This window comes from Capsicum annuum, chromosome 3, assembly GCF_002878395.1.
Source record: "Capsicum annuum cultivar UCD-10X-F1 chromosome 3, UCD10Xv1.1, whole genome shotgun sequence".
In the NCBI taxonomy this organism is placed as follows: Eukaryota; Viridiplantae; Streptophyta; class Magnoliopsida; order Solanales; family Solanaceae; genus Capsicum; species Capsicum annuum.
This window is the reverse complement of record NC_061113.1, coordinates 267,801,573-267,820,721: the sequence shown is the minus strand read 5'-3', so window position 1 is coordinate 267,820,721 and position 19,149 is coordinate 267,801,573. Positions and strand designations below refer to the sequence as shown.

Sequence of the window (19,149 nt, the reverse complement as noted above, 5' to 3'; positions counted from 1 at the left end):
GACTTGGAAAAAAGAATTTCTTTTTTCCACAAGTTAATTCCAAACAGACTTGTTAGTGTTTGAAACTGTCTTAGAAAGTGAAATAATAGTGGTAGAAGAATAAAATCAAATTTAATGCGGCATTATAACAAAGACAGGTGATGATGAATTTGATGGTATAGAGCACCTATAAAAGAAAGGATACAATTGTTGATTTAATGTGCAGACAATTAATTAACACTTGAAAAACATTATTGAAAAGAAAAAAGAGAATGGCAAGTAGTTTTTCTATATCAAGGTCTGGTTTCATTGCAGTAGTTATAATTGCAATGTTTATTTCAAATCCATGCACAGCAGCAGGATTAATCAATCATAGAGGTATAACTTTATTCCAATTAATGTTTATCGTAACCATTCGAGTTTAAGTTATATGCACGGAAGATAAAAAAATTATTTATGCTACGAATGCACTTTAACCCATCATAGCAAGTTGCTTAGCAATTTTTTCAGGTCATTAGGTAATTAAGGTTTGAACTAGAGAGTTACTTGCAAATTGCAAGAGTCTTTTAATTAGTGACTTGATTTTTGTACATATATTTTTTTATATCATTTTTGTACGTATAACTTAAATTTCAAAAATATTCATATGTAATTATTATATCAAACTTTTGATTGTTTTTTGGGTTTTGGCAGAACTGTATCAAAAGCCAAAGTGTCCACCATGCCTATGTTGCCAATCAACAGCACCTCCGCCACCATGTTGCTATTGTGCCTGTTACGTTACTCAATCTCATAATAATAATCCATAGCTCTTATTCTGATTGGAGAATAAATTTCCAATTGAATATATTGGAATGTAGGTCAGTATATTATGTGGGGAAAAAATTGACAGTATGTCAAGAACATGCAAAGCTTATTATTATATATGGAGTTGATAATTTATCATTAATGTATTTCTCTGTCTTGTTGTTGTTTTTTTTTTTTTTTTTTCATAATTGATGTTTTAGATTCCCACTACGTGACAATATATGGATATGTTGTTGTTGTAGTATTGATGTTTTAGATCCTATATCCTCTACCAAAAAAATAAAAAAGCTCTTATATCCTGCACACTCTAAAAGGCATTACAAACGTTGACTATTTTTTAATTACAAGACTAAAAATGTGGCTATCTCTGAATTTTATTATCCAATGCAAATTCGATGAATATCTACCGGTTATTCCATTTTAGAATAACAGTTTAATAAATTATGTTTTTAAAAATTTGCAATTTATGGACCTTTAGACCACGCCATCACAAGCTAAAAAATAAAGATTTTTTTTTGAGCTAACCAAAAATCTTTTAAGAAAGGATTATACCACAATCTAAAATTTATATGGTTATTGCAAACTCAGATGATTGTTTGATATTCCATCTGTAGGTCGAATAATGTATGAATACACATTAGACCTAAATCTAACACCATCCAAAACGATAATTTTTTATAAATTATATTTACACATTTTTTAAATAGTGATATTAAATTTAAATTGTGGCCGATCCCAACGTGGCAAAGCAAGCCCACAAGTCCAATAGAAACTGCAAGGCTAGTTTAAGGCTAGTCTAATAAGTAGCAAAGTCTAATCCAAACTATTTCTCATCTTTTAATCTAAGCTTCAACGACTTTTTAAGGGTAGACTAATTCAAGAATTTTAATTTACTTATTAGAATAATTCCAACTGGTTGAATTAAAACCTCCATTGTGTACATTAAAAAGTGGTATATTTGCCTTGTTCTATCAAGCAACATATTATAAATATATGACATATTGCATCATCAAGCTCTATATATAACTACTATATTAAAGTAGTGTATGCTTAATATTAACAACATTATCACAGCTTTATATCAAATTATCCTATAGTCCAAGGCAATGGCGATGAATTCTCAGAACACTCTTCTGGCTACAATCATCATCTTTATGCTTGTTTTATCGCCGATTGTGCCCAGCAACGCCAACGGACTGACTCGTCGAGGTAATTTAACAGTACATTTACTATCGAACAAAGTTAATTTAAAACATTAGTGTCCGAGTTTACGTTTGTTGTAAGAAAAAATTATGTATACAAATAACTTGTTGAATTTTTTTTATATGAAGAAAAAAAATTTAGTGCAACGTTTTGTTTTTTGAATCCTCTTATTAGAATTTATCCTTAAATTTAACTAGTTGCAACTAACAAGTAACAACCTCAAAGAACTTACGAATTCATGATGGTGATTGATGCAGAACTTGGGTTTAAGGAACCAAAATGTGAGAATTGCCATTGTTGCCAACCAAATACGCCACCCTGTTGCATGTGTGCTTGTGCTGTCCCGTTTACGGCCTCCGTGGAGCTGCCGTGACCGTGACCGTGGAATTAAGCAAAGTGATGACAAGAGATCGATCGATGTACGTACGTGATGATTTCAACATAATAAGATTAATGAAATAAGAAAATAATTTGCTTCTGCAATTTATGTTTTTAATTTGGCAATTGTACTTTGGGACGGTGATTTGGATTTTATTTGTGTGAATATATTGCTTCTCTTCTGTTTGGGAATTTGTTTTCACTTTCTATTAAGAAAAAAGTGCTTCATTCACGATGTACTAATTGAAATTTGTGTTCTAGCGTATGAATTTCACTCCCAATTCAGAAGAAAACGTTCAAATTTTGTCATATCAACTTTTAATTAAAATTTAAAATTACCCTCAGATATCAATGGAAAAAAAAAAAAGGTAACGTTAGAACAAGAAAAAAACAAAAAACAGCATGATACCAGCAGAAAGAGCCACAGAAATGATGAAAACTCAATACTGACATTTATCACGTCAAAAGAAGAAAAAAAACTTTAGAATAGTTGCAAATTTTAACGGTGCATTAAAATTCGTGTAATAAAAGATGACATGTTTATAACTTAATTTGCAAAATAAATTGAATATCTAATTAACTCTCACATAACTTTTAAAAAAAAAAAAGACTTTAAACTTCGCCAAACCTCTGGGCTGAAGTTGGGGCGGGTTTACTAGAACATTATTATTCTTAGAGGGTGAATTTGCCTTTTATTGGTTCGAATTTGAGATTTTATCACAATTTATTTGATTAACATTGTTTGAGATAAACTACTTACACCCCCCACACCCACCTAACCCCCAATCCCTTCGCCAAATGAACAAAGAATTACTATAAAAAAAAAATTCTCCAAAAGTGCTTATTTTAAAAAATTAAGGTTTTTGATCAAATTTTTAAAAGAAAATAAGTGTTTTGAAGAGTATCACAAGCAATTTTTTATAAGTTAAAAAAGTAATTTCTCCTCAAAACATTTTTTAAAAAAGTATTATTGAGAAAAGTACATTAAAACACTTTTAAAATTTTGGTCAAAATTAATTATTGCTCGAAAGTATTTTTTTAAAAAAAAAATTATTGACCAAGCACAAATTATTTTTTATTAAAAATACTTTTTTGAAAAAAATACTTAGCCAAAATAAGTTGCTTTTAATCAGTGTTTGCACTTTTTTTTTTTTTTTTTTTTTTTTTAAAAAAAAGTCTTCTTGGCGTTGAAATTTTACAAGTATAAATTAGATCGAGTACTATTCAAAGAGTTGAAAATGCGCCCAAACAAACTAGACTTATTCCAGATTTGCATTACCAAACTTTCAGTCCTCATGTGCATAAATCAGCAATCGCAATTGCTGACTTTTCAATCATTTCATGTTGTTTTTTTTTAAAGATAAAGCTCAGAAATTCTCCAAATTGCAAATAAATTTATAGCAAATCAAATATAATAAGTTGAACAAATTCATCAAAACCAATTAACTTGTAGTCAAGTCAACCTTCAGTTTGCTAATTAAGTGTGAAGTGAGAACACGCAGTTGTTCAATTCGTTCAAAGCTTCATCATTTTCCCTTTACTAGTCTTGCACTATAAAATACCATATGTTAATACTTTGTTCATTCATCAAAAAATTAATTTAATTTCTAGCTTTCTTCTCATCACACTATCATGAAGACCATAAGTTCAACATCTATTTTCGCGATTATCCTTGTTTTCATTGGGTTAATCCTCTCTCCTGGAATACAACAAGGTGTCGTTGCTCGTTCTAACGTGTATAGAGGTAATTAATTAATCATACATATATATTTTTTTTCTTCTTCTTTTTGGGGATTTTAATATAAAAATTTGCGTAATGTGGATACATATATGCAGAAGTACTTGTAAGGAGATCAATATGTCCTGCTTGTGTGTGTTGCCAACCTCCACCACCAGGATCTTGTTGCAGCTGCTGCGCTTCTCCTATCAATACTCAGTCCCACAATGGTTCGCCTTAACCGACATGCAGAGTCGGATTCAGAATTTATAATCCAGAATAAATTGTAATTTTGAAATTAGTAGTTCACACGTTGAATATGCTTTGGATTATTATTTATCGGATGCAGTAACATTCATGCAAGATAATTATAAACATAAATTAAATACTTCCGTATGTTTTTTCCCTTCTCAAAATTTGCAATGGCCTGGTCCTGGTATTTGTCCATTTTGTGTCTTCTTGTTCATAATCAATAAGCTAGCTTGCAATTGTAAAATTAATCCCCTTGGCATCTTGTGAAGTAACCAATTCAAAAAAAAAAAGATATTCATATACATTTTATAAATTTCTTTTATTTAATGAGCAATAGATTCCAAAGAGTATAGATACACAATTAAAAGACTAGGGAAATTAACATAACTCCTCTTAATTAATCAATAATTTTCTCTGTAATGACATAACCAATGTGTCAATATGTCGTATAACAAACAACTCCGCATAATATAATTCACCTCTTGTGTGTGATCAAAAATTAATCACCTACCAAGAAATAAAACCTAATGAAAAAACAAGAAGAATCATAATAGTCGGTTAATTGACTATCTGAACTTTCACTTTATTGGTGAGGTTACAGTAGTTACATGAGTCCTGCAAATGGGACAAGTTTTATTACTGTTACTTACTAATAACCAAATCATAATGCAATCTGCATGAAATTTATGTCGACAAACCGGAAGAACACTGTAATTTTCACCCTTTATAAACTCCGATAGACAAATCGCGCAATCGTTCTCCCCATTAATATTTAATTTTCCCCTTTCGCTACCTTCATTAAAAACCATAATCTCACAATTATCTTCTGAAGGCTGTTGTGGTCCTAAATTAGATCTGGATGTAGCAGATGGCGCCGCCGCATTGGCTGAAACTGGTAATACAACATTGTTTGATGAAACTCTTCTTCTTCTAACGCACACGAACAAACAGAGAATGATAATAAAGGCAAATATAGCAATTATTTGAGCAAGGTAATACCATTGTACTTTCTTCATAATTATTCTTCGTTAATTAATTCTGATATATAATTTGTTTAGTAGTTACTTAGTTGTTAATTAATAGTGCAATCATCAAATTAAATTGATTATCCTCTTAGGGGTTTTTGAAATCTTAGTTGCGTTCGGAGTTTGACTTCTAATCATACACTGATAGCTTTTAATTAAATGTTTAGATTATCTTACCTATTAATATAAGGTTTTGTTTGAAAAAAAAAATTGTAGGTAAAATGGTCCTAATGTGCCGTACGTAGTAGATTACATTAAATTCAAGTACAACTTTTAGGACGACCTTGCAATACAAGGCATAAAATACTAATACAGTGCAGTATGTGACCACTAGTCTAAATAATAAGCAAACCTACGAATCTACTTCTAAGGCTAATCTAATTAAGAGAACTGTTTTTATTTTTTGATAATCGTCCATCTTTCGTGTACCTGAACTAAATCCACGAGTATGTGCCACCTCTTATCAGCAGCAAATATCAAGTAACTTTATTCATCAAGGCTATGACTCACAGATAGAAAGAATCACCTAGTTGTTGTTTTTTTAGGGGGGGTTGGATTTGAATAATTAAGAAAGTTACTGATAGCATCTTTTGCCAAATTATTACTACTCCCTGATGTAAATTTTATTTGTCATTAGTAGCTCACACGTATAATTTTGCTGCACGAAGTTTGAATGATGGGATGCATCAATATTGATTAGAATTGTCAATATGGGTCAGCCTAGTCCATCCAGACTAGCCCACACGGGCTTTGAATTTGACAGGCTAGGTCGGGCTGGCCCATTAAAATGATAGGTCAAAAAACGTCAAACCCACACCATTACTTAGTGGGTCGCGAGCCTCATGGGCCAGCCCACTTTTTAAAAAATAATATTTTATAATTTAATTTTAGAATATTAATAAATATAAATATTACCAGACAATATTACATAGTATTAATACTGGTTAATCAAGTCTCCAACACCCTCCAAAAATACTCTTAATATTGAAATTAAATAACTTTTGACATGATATCCTTCGAACCAAATAAAAATACTAATAAACAATCTAAATAGTTGCATGTATTTGACTTACGGGCTGACCTACGGGCTAGCTCAACCCACATTGCTCAAGCTCCATAGGCCACGGGCTTATTCGGGCCAGACTAAAGAGCCTTATTCTTAAATAGGCTGCAAAAACTGAACCCCAACTCCATCAAATTATAGGTCGGTTGGGCCTAGCCCATATTGACGGGCTCTAATATTGATCCAAGATAAACATAATGTATTACTTCCGTATGTTTTTTTCCCCTCAAATTTGCAATGCCCTGGTCCTAGTATTTGTCCATTTTACGTCTTCTTGATCATAATCAATAAACTAGATTGCTATTATCAAATCTCCTGGCGTCTTGGGAAGTAGCCGATCCATTAAAAAAATAATTGTATCCCTATGTTATGACTAAGGGTGTAAATAGATCGGGTTGGTTTGATTTTTCATTAAAATATAACCAAACCAACAATGTCGGTTTTCTAAATCTATAAATCAAATCAAATCAATATACAATCGGTTTTTATATTTCGGTTTTAATCGGTTTTTTTGGTTTTTTCGATTTTTGGTTTTTTTTCTTGGTTTTTTTTACAATTATAATGTGATTGAAAAAAAAAATTAAATGTTTTCACTAAAAATTTTTTAAAAAAAATGGTCATAGAGTAGTTCCAATTAAAATTAAGTTGGCAAATTACTAAGACGTCTAAACTACTATCTCTCAAAGTAATATCATGTGGATACTCAGTGGTTCAATTTGTAAGTTACTGGTCACAATAGCTTGTCTGAAAATTTCCTTCACATAAAATGTGAGCATAAAGAAGAATGAAGAATTAGAGACAACTTATTAAAAGTTTAACTTCATAAAATAATTAACTATAACATAATTCCACAAGAAAAAAGAGAGAAGGAAAACAAACCAAAATCAAAACTTGACGAATGAGGAGAATGAGAAAAGTAAGATGAGGAAATAATGAGAATTTTCTGAAAACTTGGAAAGTAAAATGTAAAGTGAAGCAATTGAAAAGTTATAGGTTTTTATATTAATATTGAGTTTTGTATTAATCTGTTACTAATGGATAAATATTAGGGAAAAGGACAGCAATAGCACCTAAAACTAAAATAATATCATAAAAATAGCACTCAAAATCAAATACCCTATAAATAGCCACAAACTAATTTCATTAGCTAACCTTCACTGTCATACGCTTAAACATAATCGAAAATGTCGTTAAAGTAACTTTCTCTTTCTTTCTTTCCTTTTCATTCACAATTTTCTTTCCATTCAAACTCCCAAACCTCCATTCTTTTACCTTTTTCGATACTTCAATTAATCTTTCTTATTCCACAAATTTTGTATAAAATCTCCAAAAATCTGCATTCAATTAGCTTCCTATAATTTTTTTGCATTGTAAATTTGCTCAAAATTGATACAAAATAATGGCTTCAACTTCAGTTTTAGTTTCAATAATGATAAAATACGGAGGTCAGTGGATATCTAATGTTGAATTTAAGTGTATCAATGTGGTATAAAAGAGCATAAACTGATTATAGGAATTGCATGTGCATGCGAAGAATTCCCTCTCCCTTTTTTAAAAAGTATATCAATGTAGTATAAAAGTGTATCAATGTGACATAAAAATATATTAAATGGGTATAAAGACTGCATATGCATCCATAGGTTCCCCTTCTTTAAAAAAAAAAAGTGTATCAATATGGTATAAAAGTGTATCAAACTGGTATAAACGAGTATCAATTGAGTATAGAGATTGTATGTGCATGCGAAAGTTCCCCTTCTCTCTTTTAAAAAGAGTGTATCAATCCGGTATAAAAAAGTATCTATTGGCATATTTTTTTTTATCTTTATATGCATCAAAACATCTCCGACTCACCGTGATTGAGTCAACCTCTGAGAAGAACATCTCTGACTCACCGTGATTGAATCAGCCTCTGAGAAGAACATGGACCAAGACATGACTTTTCTCTTACCTTGAGACCTCATTATTTTATTTTCTTCTTCTTCAAGTTTAAAGAACTATGACATTGCTTCAAGTACAAACCCGTATGTGATGATTCTGTAAAATAATCATCATTAACAACAAATTTGAGGTCAAAATTGACCGTTTTACCCATTAATTTTAACTTTCCTTTATTTTCTATTTTTTGCTTCATGTCCATAATTTTCAATGCTTCAGTGCAAGAAACAACAAATCAATTTTTGATATTGATCATAAAACACAGTAGATTGATCGATGAATAACAGAAGAGAAAAAAAGAAGATTTGAGACAGTATATTTAGAAAAGAAAAGTGATTTAAGAGTAACAACTGTAAAGAGCATTTAATTTCCTTAATTGTGTAAGGAGAGTGATTTTGGGTCAAGTGGCTAAAAAAAAGAAATAAATTGGGCCAACTGGCTCCAATTGTCCATATTTTTATAGTGTGGGTCATTTCTTTTTAAAATGATCAGTTCATGTCCTTTTTCCTAAATATTATAACTAAAGATCCAAGAATATATATCTATTTTCTAAATATAAAAAAGTTATAAAAGTAATTAGAAAGTAGATTATAAGTAATATTTTTTTACGTATAAAAAATTAAAATTATATATGTATTATGTCGGTTCGGTTTAGGTTCGGTTTGATTTTATTTTTGCTAATACCAAACCAAATCAAGAATGATCGATTTTTTTTTCCAACACCAAACCAATCAAACCAAACCATAAGTCGGTTTTTTTCCTCGGTTTGGTTTGATTCATCGGTTCGATTTGACTTAACGGTTTGGTTTATACACCCCTAGTTATGATTAATCAAGATGTATGATATGCGATTGCATATTATTTTCTTTTATTTAATTATGATTAATTAATATACTTTCCCATTCCAAATTGAGATGATACATTGATTAAGAAAAATAATTAATAACATGGCTAGTTTACCATAGTACCTCTATTAAATGATGTTTATATTTTAATTTGAAGAAAAAATAATTGTCTCTTCTTGATTAATGAAAAAAGACAAGTAAAATGAAAAATCAAATTAGAAAATTTGAGACGGGTAACTTGATACGGAGAGAGTATATACTAGAGGCTACATATAGAACGTTTGGAGGATTTCGTTTCGATCCATTCAATATATATGCTCAAGATCCAAAAGCTTGAATTTTAGGCATTATAAATTTTTAATATTCAATTATAGACTAGTGTTAGCGCTGGATTACTTGTTCATCCACTCTTTTAAGGTAAAGCTCTTAGTGCCCTTCAAATTAAAGGTAATTATTTAATTCAAGCAAAAAGGCAAACTTGATTAATTAAAATTTTGCTTATAGTATAAGCAAGGTCAAAAGTTCAATACTATTCCTTGCTATAATTCAACCCCGTAATGTCAGCTAATCACAACTTCTACAAGAATAAAGTCAGAGTATAGCTAAAATCAAAATCAGATGAATCCTTTTAATTTAAAAAATTATCTATAAAATACTGTCGTATAACAAACAAATCCGCATAATATATGTCATCAACATTTAATCACGAATTATAATAGCTAAGTTACTTGAGAAAATTGAAGGAAAGATGTTTTTAAGTCTTGAATGAAAGATTGGTGACATTGACCAATTGAAGGAAATATGTTTTTTTAAGTCTTAAACGAAGGATTGGTGACATTGACCAATTTAAAAGGTCAAACATAACTGAAAAAAGTTGATTAGGTTAATTGTGGACTTGATTAATATTTTCTAAACTTTTTAATCTTTTTAAAAATACAAATTAACCCACACCCACAAAACTTCCCTCCCTCTGCAAATCAATCTCTCTCTCTCTTCTCTATTTCTCTCGATAGTTTCTCTCTCTAACTTCTCTCAACCAACAACTTTTCAAATTTCTCCCTTCAATCTTGTGCAACTTCAACCTCTGACAACAAATAGTTTTGAGTTCTTGCCCGTTCCTTTTTTACTTTCAACCGTCAGTAGACGTGACAACATTCTCCGGCGACAACAACTTCGAGTTCTTCATCGTTTCTTTTCGATTTTCACGAGTAAAAAATTAGGACTTTTAAGTTATGACGTAAATGAGGAACTTGATTTATTGGTGTTTGTTAATTTTTTATGTTTTTTGTTATTTTTTTTTAATGTTTGTTATTTTTTAGTTGAATTTCTCATCTGGGTGTATCTGCTACTGCTGTTTTTTAGTAATGGATAAAACATGTAACGTAAATCCAACAGATAAGTATTTGTTGCAATATATATGACTAATTTGTTGTTACTGCTTTTTTTTAATAATGGATAAAATATGCAACGTGAATCCAACAGATTAGTAATCTGTTGCAACATATATGACTAATATGTTGCGCAGATTAGTAATCTGTTGCAACATATATGACTAATTTGTTGCACAGATTAGTAATATGTTGCAACATATATGACTAGTTTGTTGCAACATATATGACTAATTTGTTGCAATATATTACTCATCTGTTGGATTCGTTTTATAGTGTTGTAATATGAATTCAACATATGGGTTGTCACACCTCTTTTCCGCCCGAAGGGATCGAGGTCGAAGGATTTTTTCAATTAAAGTGACAGTTTTGAATAAGGATTATTTTATTTACAGGGTCGCCACTTGAAATTGAGTTATGGTGTTTCAAGTCACCTTTTTGAATCCCTAATCAAAAGGAAATGACTCTTTATATTGGTCTACGAAAATAGAAGTCCGAGTAAGGAATTTTACTGACCGAGGGGAAGGTGTGAGGCACCCCTCTAGTCCCGTGGTTCAAGCACGGTCGCTTTATTAACTTATCTTGACTTAAAATATTTTGATAATTATGTTAGTAGGCCCTAAAATCGCTCATTTTATTATACTAAAACTCGTCTATTATTTCATATTAAATAAATCGGTGAAAATTTAAAAATATTTGTCAAGTTTATTTTAAAAAAGTATTTGTCAAGGTGTATTTTTTTTTACATCCTTGAATTTTAAAATGTCTCGGAAAGATGCGTATGCCGCATTCTTAATTGAGACGAATGTTTTAAACATATCTAAAATTTGCCTAACGTTAAAGCATTTGTTTGGTATTTGAAGAAAAGACTGAACTGGCCTAAAAATAAAATTGATATATTTGTACAATTTGTAGTTTGATTTAAACATTTAACAAACCCACTTAGTTGGTTTAATTACTTTGTAAGTGATTCCGAGCCAAAATGAACTGCAAATACCTTATTTTAAAAAAAAAACACCAAGGTGCAAGTGCTAACAGAACATAAGTTTGCCTTGACCATTTTACTTATCACTGCGAAAGAAAATTTTTGGTTGTAAACAACAAAAAAAATGATAACGGTGATGGCATTCTGAGTGTTGAAGATCAACGGACAATATATCAGTTCTCTTCTTCATCAAAATATATGTATCGAGAGGCTTTTATGCAGAGCATTCACTTTAGGAATTAGACGAAAACCTTTAACTTCAAAAGCAAAAAGTGCAGTGCAGTGCGGCAAATAAAAGACAAGAGCAACTTGTTTGGATGAATTACTTTTGGAAAATTATTAATAATAAATAATGGCTGACTTTTAGATTCAAAAAATATGAAAAACAAAAAGAAAAACGTTCAGAAAAGAACCTGCACCAAACCCCTAACAAAAGCACCACCTCCTAAATACATGTTAGCAAAATCAACTTTTATAAGTATTTTATTTTGATCTCCTCCCTCCCGTGCATGCAAAATATATGTAGTATAGTATTGTGTGTGCATGTGTACATTTTTTTTTTTCTTATTTATGTGCATTCATGCATAGATTATATGTTATGGGTTAATTACAATTACACCTTAACTATAAACTAAACGTAACTTTACGCCATTTTAGCATTATTAACTTTAAGAAATTATATTATCTAATATTCAAAAAGAATTGGAGTAACATCGTTTTGAAAACAAAATTATAAATAAAGACGTAGAGCAGAAATTTCATATAAATCACAAACTTTCATACTAGATGCTACATGAAATAATTTAAACATTCGATCATGCTTCGATTCATTATGAAACTTAAAAAAAATAAAATAATACAGAGATTAAATAAGAACCTGTATGACGAACTAAATCAAACAAAAATCCTTACGTCGAACCAGAAAACTCGAAAAAGACCCCGAACTCAAACTCGCCAAATCATTTCATTCCCCTTTCTATTTTTCCCTTTTTCCCTTTACTGCTTCTATTTCTCCTAGTCTTTCTTCTAGATTTTTTCTCTTTTTCTTTTTTCTTTTGTTCTCAACTCTCCCTCTTTTGGTTTTTTTTTTTTTTTTATTCTCTTCGTTTCTTTCTTTTTCACTCTCCCTATCTATTCTTCTTAAGTTTCTCTATTCTCAAAATGTTGTCCTCTCTGGTTTTTTTTTTTTGTTTTTTGTCCGTGATCTGTCAGTATATAAAGGGAACCTAAGGGAGGGAGTTAGGGAGGTTGAGATAATATAGGGGTGGTTGGGGTAGGTTTTTTAGGATAAGATCACTTTTTTTTTAAAAAAAAAATAATAACAATAAATAGAATAAATAAATAAATTATTTATAAAATAAAAAATAATAATAATAATAATAATAAATAATTAATTTTATACTTAATAAAATATAACTAATCTAACATAAAATATAATTAAGAAGAAAAGAAAGAAAAAAAATTACTAGCTTATTTATTAAAATCTAAATTAAAAGAAAATATTTTTGAAACTTTTTATTATTATTATTTTAAAATTAAATTTAAAACAAAATACCCTAAAATGTAAATTATTTTATTTTGAATATATTTTCATAATTTTTAAAATGTAATAAGAATTAAAATAATATCGGATCAAATATAAATATAAAATAATATATATATATATATATATATATATATATATATATATATATATATATATTTATATTAAACTTAGGGAGGGTCAAAATCACGTGTCTACATGGGTCATCTGTTGCAACAGATTAGTCATATATTGCAACAGATTACTCACTTGTTGCAATAGATGACTCATATGTTGGATTCATGTTGCAGGTTTTATCCATTGTAGCAGTAGCAGATACACCAATTAAGAAATTCAACAAAAATTATAATTTTATTATAAAATAAGCTATGAAGTAATGTCCAAGTGATATACGAAAAAAATTTGACCTAGAAGATTTTTAAAAAATTTCAACAGGGGCACAAAGAATAAGTAAAACACATGAAAAATTTCATGAAACAGGTAAAGAAGACAAAAATAATATACCATACATCAAATGCAAAAGGATCAAGGGGACAAACATTTGAGTTCTCCTAAAAACGTTTAAGTTTTCTAATATTTTAATTGTTTTCTAATAGTTGACCCATCTGTTACAACAGATTTTCTATCTATTTGATAATTTTCAACAGATGAATCATCTGATGCAACATGCTAGTCATCTGTCGATTCAAATTAAGCAATTATTAGTAATAACTAAATTGATTTAGCTAAATTTAAAGACATCTCTACGACAATGGGACAAATATTTGTGTTCTCCTAAAAATATTTGAGTTCCCTATTATTTTAATTATTTTTCAACAGATTATATATTTGTTGCAACAAGTTAGTTATCTATTGCAACAGATGTTTTTAACAGATTAGTCATTTGTTTATTCAAATTAAACAATTATTAATAATAACTGAATTAATTTAATTAAAATTGAAGACAAGTCTTTAATACAAAACCTTAGACAAGAGGATAAATGTTTGAGTTCTCTTAAAAAAATTTGAGCTTTAGTATTTTAAATTATTTTTCAACACATAGAACTCGGAACCAAAATGAGCCACGAAATAAAAAAAGTGACCAAAATAGGCCACTAATGTAAAAAGTTACCAAAATAGGCTAAACGTAATGATTTATTACGTTTTCTACTTTTTTCTTAACGGTCAACTAACGGAGTTGACTTTTACAAAAACGTAAGAATTTCTTACGCTTTACATTTTTTTTGTAAAATGTAAGAAATTCTTACGTTTTATAAAAAAACATATAAAACGTAAGAATTTCTTACGTTTTACACGATAACCGAGGAAAAAATACAATGAACTGTTAAATCAATTAAAAAGGTACTAAAAAAAGAGTTGTTCAACGTAACAAAAAGTTACGTTCTTAATTTTTTTATAGTAGTGGTCCTCCACCCACAATTCATTTTTTCACAAATGTCCCATAACTTCTACTTTTTCCTCTTTTTACTTATGATAATTATAAATTTTTTATTAGTTAAATTTATTTATATTTTACATGTAGTTCAAATAATTTATTTTTTCTAATAAATATTTACGTTTTACATTAAAAAAAAATTAAAAAAAGAGGTATCAATTACCTCATTAACTTAACAATTTTCTTATAGTTATTCTATATCAAAAAATAATCACTTCTATCATTAATTATTCAATTTTTCTTTAAAAATATTGTACTTTTGAGTTTTCATCTACTCCAAAATAGTGAAATGTTGAATTATCTTTAATCAAATATTCTACTATATACAAGAATTATATTTTTTTAGGAGTGTTCCTAAAAAAAATATATTTTCTTATATTAATTTAGGAGTGTTCCTAAATTAAATTGTGATTTTTTACTCCATTAATTATAATATGAAACGTATTTGTGCATGTGAGTCTCCTCAATATTCTAATCGAGACACTAATCGAAAACTACGATGTATCACTATCCGAAAAAATTAATTTCATATTTTTAACACACCAAAAAAATATAATTCTTGTATATAGTAGCATATTTGATCGACGATAATTCAACATTTCACTATTTTGGAGTAGAGGAAAACTCAAAAGTATAATTTCTTTTAGAGTGAAATCAGATAATTAAGGGTAGAAGTGATTATTTTCTTATATAGAATAAATATAAGAAAATTGTTAAGTTAATGAGGTAATTGATACTTCTATTTTTTAAAATTTTTATGTAAAACGTAAAAATTTATTACATAGAGAAAAAAATAAATTATTTGAACTACATGTAAAATATAAATAAATTTAACTAATAAAAAATTCATAATTATCATATGTAGAAAGAGAAAAAAATAGAATTGATGAGACATTTGTAGAAAAAGAAATTGTGGGTGGGGGACCACTGCTATAAAAAAGTTAAGAACGTAACTTTTTGTTATGTTGAACAACTCGTTTTTTAGTATCTTTTTAATTAATTTGATAATTCACTGCATGTTTTTCCTCGGTCATCGTGTAAAACGTAAGAAATTCTTACATTTTTGTAAAAGTCAACTCCATTAGTTGACTGTTAAGAAAAAAAAATAGAAAACATAATAAATTGTTGCGTTTAGCCTATTTTGGTAACTTTTTAAATTGGTGACCTATTTTGGTCACTTTTTAAATTTTGTGGCTCATTTTGGTTCTGAGTTCACATATATCTTGTCTATTTAATAATTTTCAATAGATGAGTCATATTTTGCAACAATTTAGTCATCTATTGCAACAGATGTCTATATTTGTTGGATAATTTTCAATAGATGAGTTAGCTATTACAACAGGTTAGTCACCTGTTGTAACAGATGTCTATATATGTTTGGTCATTTTCAACAAATGTCTTTAACTGTTTGGTCTTTTCTAACAGATTACTCATCTATTGTAACATGTTAATTGAAATCGTAATTGAACTTATCAATTCATCTTTAATTTTAGTTAAATCAATATTGTTATTACTAATAATGTCTTAATTTGAATCATTTCAAATAAAATTGGTCAATTAACACTTTACTCAAGACGAATCCACTTAGATGATCATGTAATTACTATGAGATTAATTGAAATCGTAATTAAATTATCAATTCATCTTTAATTTTAGTTAAATCAATTTAGTTATTACTAATAATTAATTAATTTTAATTATTTCAAATCAAATTGGTCAATTGATCATTCTACTTAAGACAAAATACTTAGTTGATCATGTAATTACTATAAAATTAAATGAAATTGTAAGTGAACGTACTAATTCATCTTTAATTTTAGTTAAATCAATATAGTTATTTCTAATTATGTCATGGTTTAAATCATTTCAAATAAAATTAGTCAACTGATCACTCTACTCAGGACGAACACACTTAGTTGATCGTGTAATTATCATGAGATTAATTGAAATAGTAATTGGACTTATTAATACTAGTTAAATCAATTTAGTTATTACTAATATAATGACTTAATATGAATCAATAGATGACTAAAATGTTGCAAAAGATGAGTAATCTGTTGAAAATGATCAAACAGATAAAGACAGCTGTTGCAACAAATTAGTAATCTGTTGGAAATAACAAACAGATAAAGTCACATGTTGCAACAGATTGATCATCTGTTAGAAATGATCAATAGATAAAGACATTTGTTACAACAGATGACTAATCTATTGCAATATATGAGTATATCTGTCTGATAATTTTCAACAAATAACTTATATGTTGCAACAAATTAAATCTGTTGCAATAGGTTATACACTTAAATGATCATGTAATTACTATGAGATTAATTGAAATTGTAATTATTAATCAATTTGGCTATTACTAATAATGACTTAATTTGAATCATTTCAAATAAAATTAGTCAATTGACCACTCTACTCAGAACGAACACACTAAGATGATTGTGTAATTAATATGAGAACAATTGAAATCGTAATTGAACTTATCAATTCATCTTTAATTTTAGTTATATCAATGTAGCTATTACTAATAATATCTTAATTTGAATCATTTCAAATAAAATTGGTCAATTAATACTTTACTCAAGATAAATACACTTAGATGATCATGTAATTACTATGAGATTAATTGAAATCGTAATTAAAATTATCAATTCATCTTTAATTTTAGTTAAATTAATTTAATTATTACAAATAATTGCTTGATTTTAATTATTTCAAATAAAATTGATCAATTGATCATTCTACTTAAGACGAAACACTTAGTTGATCATGTAATTACTATAAAATTAAATGAAATTGTAAGTGAACTTACTAATTAATCTTTAATTTTAGTTAAATCAATATAGTTATTTCTAATTATGGCTTGGTTTATATTATTTCAAATAAAATTGGTCAATTGATCACTCTACTCAGGACGAACATACTTAGTTGATTGTGTAATTACCATGAGATTAATTGAAACAGTAATTGAACTTATTAATACTAGTTAAATTAATTCAGTTATTACTAATATAATGGCTTAATATGAATCAATAGATGACTAAGATGTTGCAAAAGATGAGTAATCTGTTGAAAATGACCAAACAGATAAAGACATCTGTTGAAACTGATTAGTCACCTATTTCAACAGATTAGTAATCTGTTGGAAATAACAAACAGATAAATTCATATGTTGCAATAGATTGGTCATCTGTTAGAAATGGCCAACAAATAAAGACATTTGTTACAACAGATGACTAATCTATTGCAACATATGTGTATATCTGTTTGATAGTTTTCAACAAATAACTCATCTGTTGCAACAAATTAAATCTGTTGCAATAGGTTATACACTTAAATGATCATGTAATTACTATGAGATTAATTGAAATTGTAATTATTAAATCAATTTGGCTATTGCTAATAATGACTTAATTTGAATCATTTCAAATAAAATTAGTCAATTGATCACTCTACTCAGAACGAACACACTAAGATGATCGTGTAATTAATATGACAATAATTGAAATCGTAATTGAACTTATTAATTCATCTTTAATTTTAGTTATATCAATGTAGTTATTGCTAATAATATTTTAATTTGAATCATTTCAAATAAAATTGGTCAATTAACACTTTATTCAAGACGAATACACTTAGATGATCATGTAATTACTATGACAGCAACAACAAACCAGTGTATTCCCACATAGTGAGGTATAGGGAGGGTAAGATGTACGCAGTCCATACCTCTACCTCTGAAGAAGTAGAAAGGCTATTTCTGATAGACCCCAGGCTCGAGACACGTAATACTAAACAAATTCATAGTAAAGCATGGAACAAGATGACATAACATAAATACGACACCCACAAGTAATAGTAAACAGAGAAAAGTAAACAGATTCGTAATAAAACATGAAACAAGGTATCATAACAAGAATAATACCCCCACCAAGTAATTACCTACACTAGCGACCCAAACTGACCCTAGCCTTCTGCCCTAATTCGCGTCTTTCAAATCTTCCTATCTAGGGCCATGTCCTCAGTGAGCTGTAACTGCTCCATGTACCGCCTAATCACCTCTCCCCAGTACTTTTTCGGCTTGTCCATACCCCGCCTAAAACCATCCAAAGCTAGCCTCTCACACCTATGAACCGGGGCATCCATGCCCCTCCTCACCTCGTATCCGAACTATCTCAATCGGACTTCCCGCATCTTATTCTCCACTGGAGTTACACCAACCTTTTCCCTGATAGTCTCATTTCGAACTCTATCCCCCTAGTCAGCCCACACATCCAATGCAACATCCGTATTTCCGCCACCTTCTATTTATGAATGTGGGAGTTCTTAACTGACCAACACTCCGCTCCATACAACATGGCTGGACGGACTGCCATCCTGTAGAATTTGCCTTTAAGCTTAGGAGGCACCTTCTTATCACACAACGCCCCCGAAGCGAGCTTCCACTTCATCCATCCCGCCCCAATACGGTGTGAGACATCCTCGTCAATCTCATCGTTACCCCGAATCACGGACTCGAGATACTTGAAACTATCCCTCTTACATACCACCTGTTATTCCAACTTCACTACCACCTCATTCTCCAGCC

General features: G+C 29.2%; 3 long non-coding RNA genes across 3 annotated transcripts; 2 read left to right on the top strand and 1 right to left on the bottom strand.

Annotated features, from left to right (window-relative positions):
• The first annotated feature begins 171 nt into the window (after positions 1-171).
• LOC107865803 lies at positions 172-2,559 on the top strand. The gene is made up of 3 exons (XR_001672713.2): positions 172-357; positions 673-1,995; positions 2,247-2,559. It is a non-coding gene; the product is annotated as an uncharacterized LOC107865803 (long non-coding RNA).
• Positions 2,560-3,652: 1,093 nt separating this feature from the next.
• Positions 3,653-4,500, top strand: LOC124897263. Its single transcript, XR_007053995.1, has 2 exons — positions 3,653-4,111; positions 4,204-4,500. It is a non-coding gene; the product is annotated as an uncharacterized LOC124897263 (long non-coding RNA).
• Positions 4,501-4,898: 398 nt separating this feature from the next.
• On the bottom strand, positions 4,899-12,864 carry LOC124897264. The gene is made up of 2 exons (XR_007053996.1): positions 12,455-12,864; positions 4,899-5,228 (listed from the first exon to the last, which is right to left on the bottom strand). It is a non-coding gene; the product is annotated as an uncharacterized LOC124897264 (long non-coding RNA).
• Between the last annotated feature and the right edge of the window lie 6,285 nt (positions 12,865-19,149).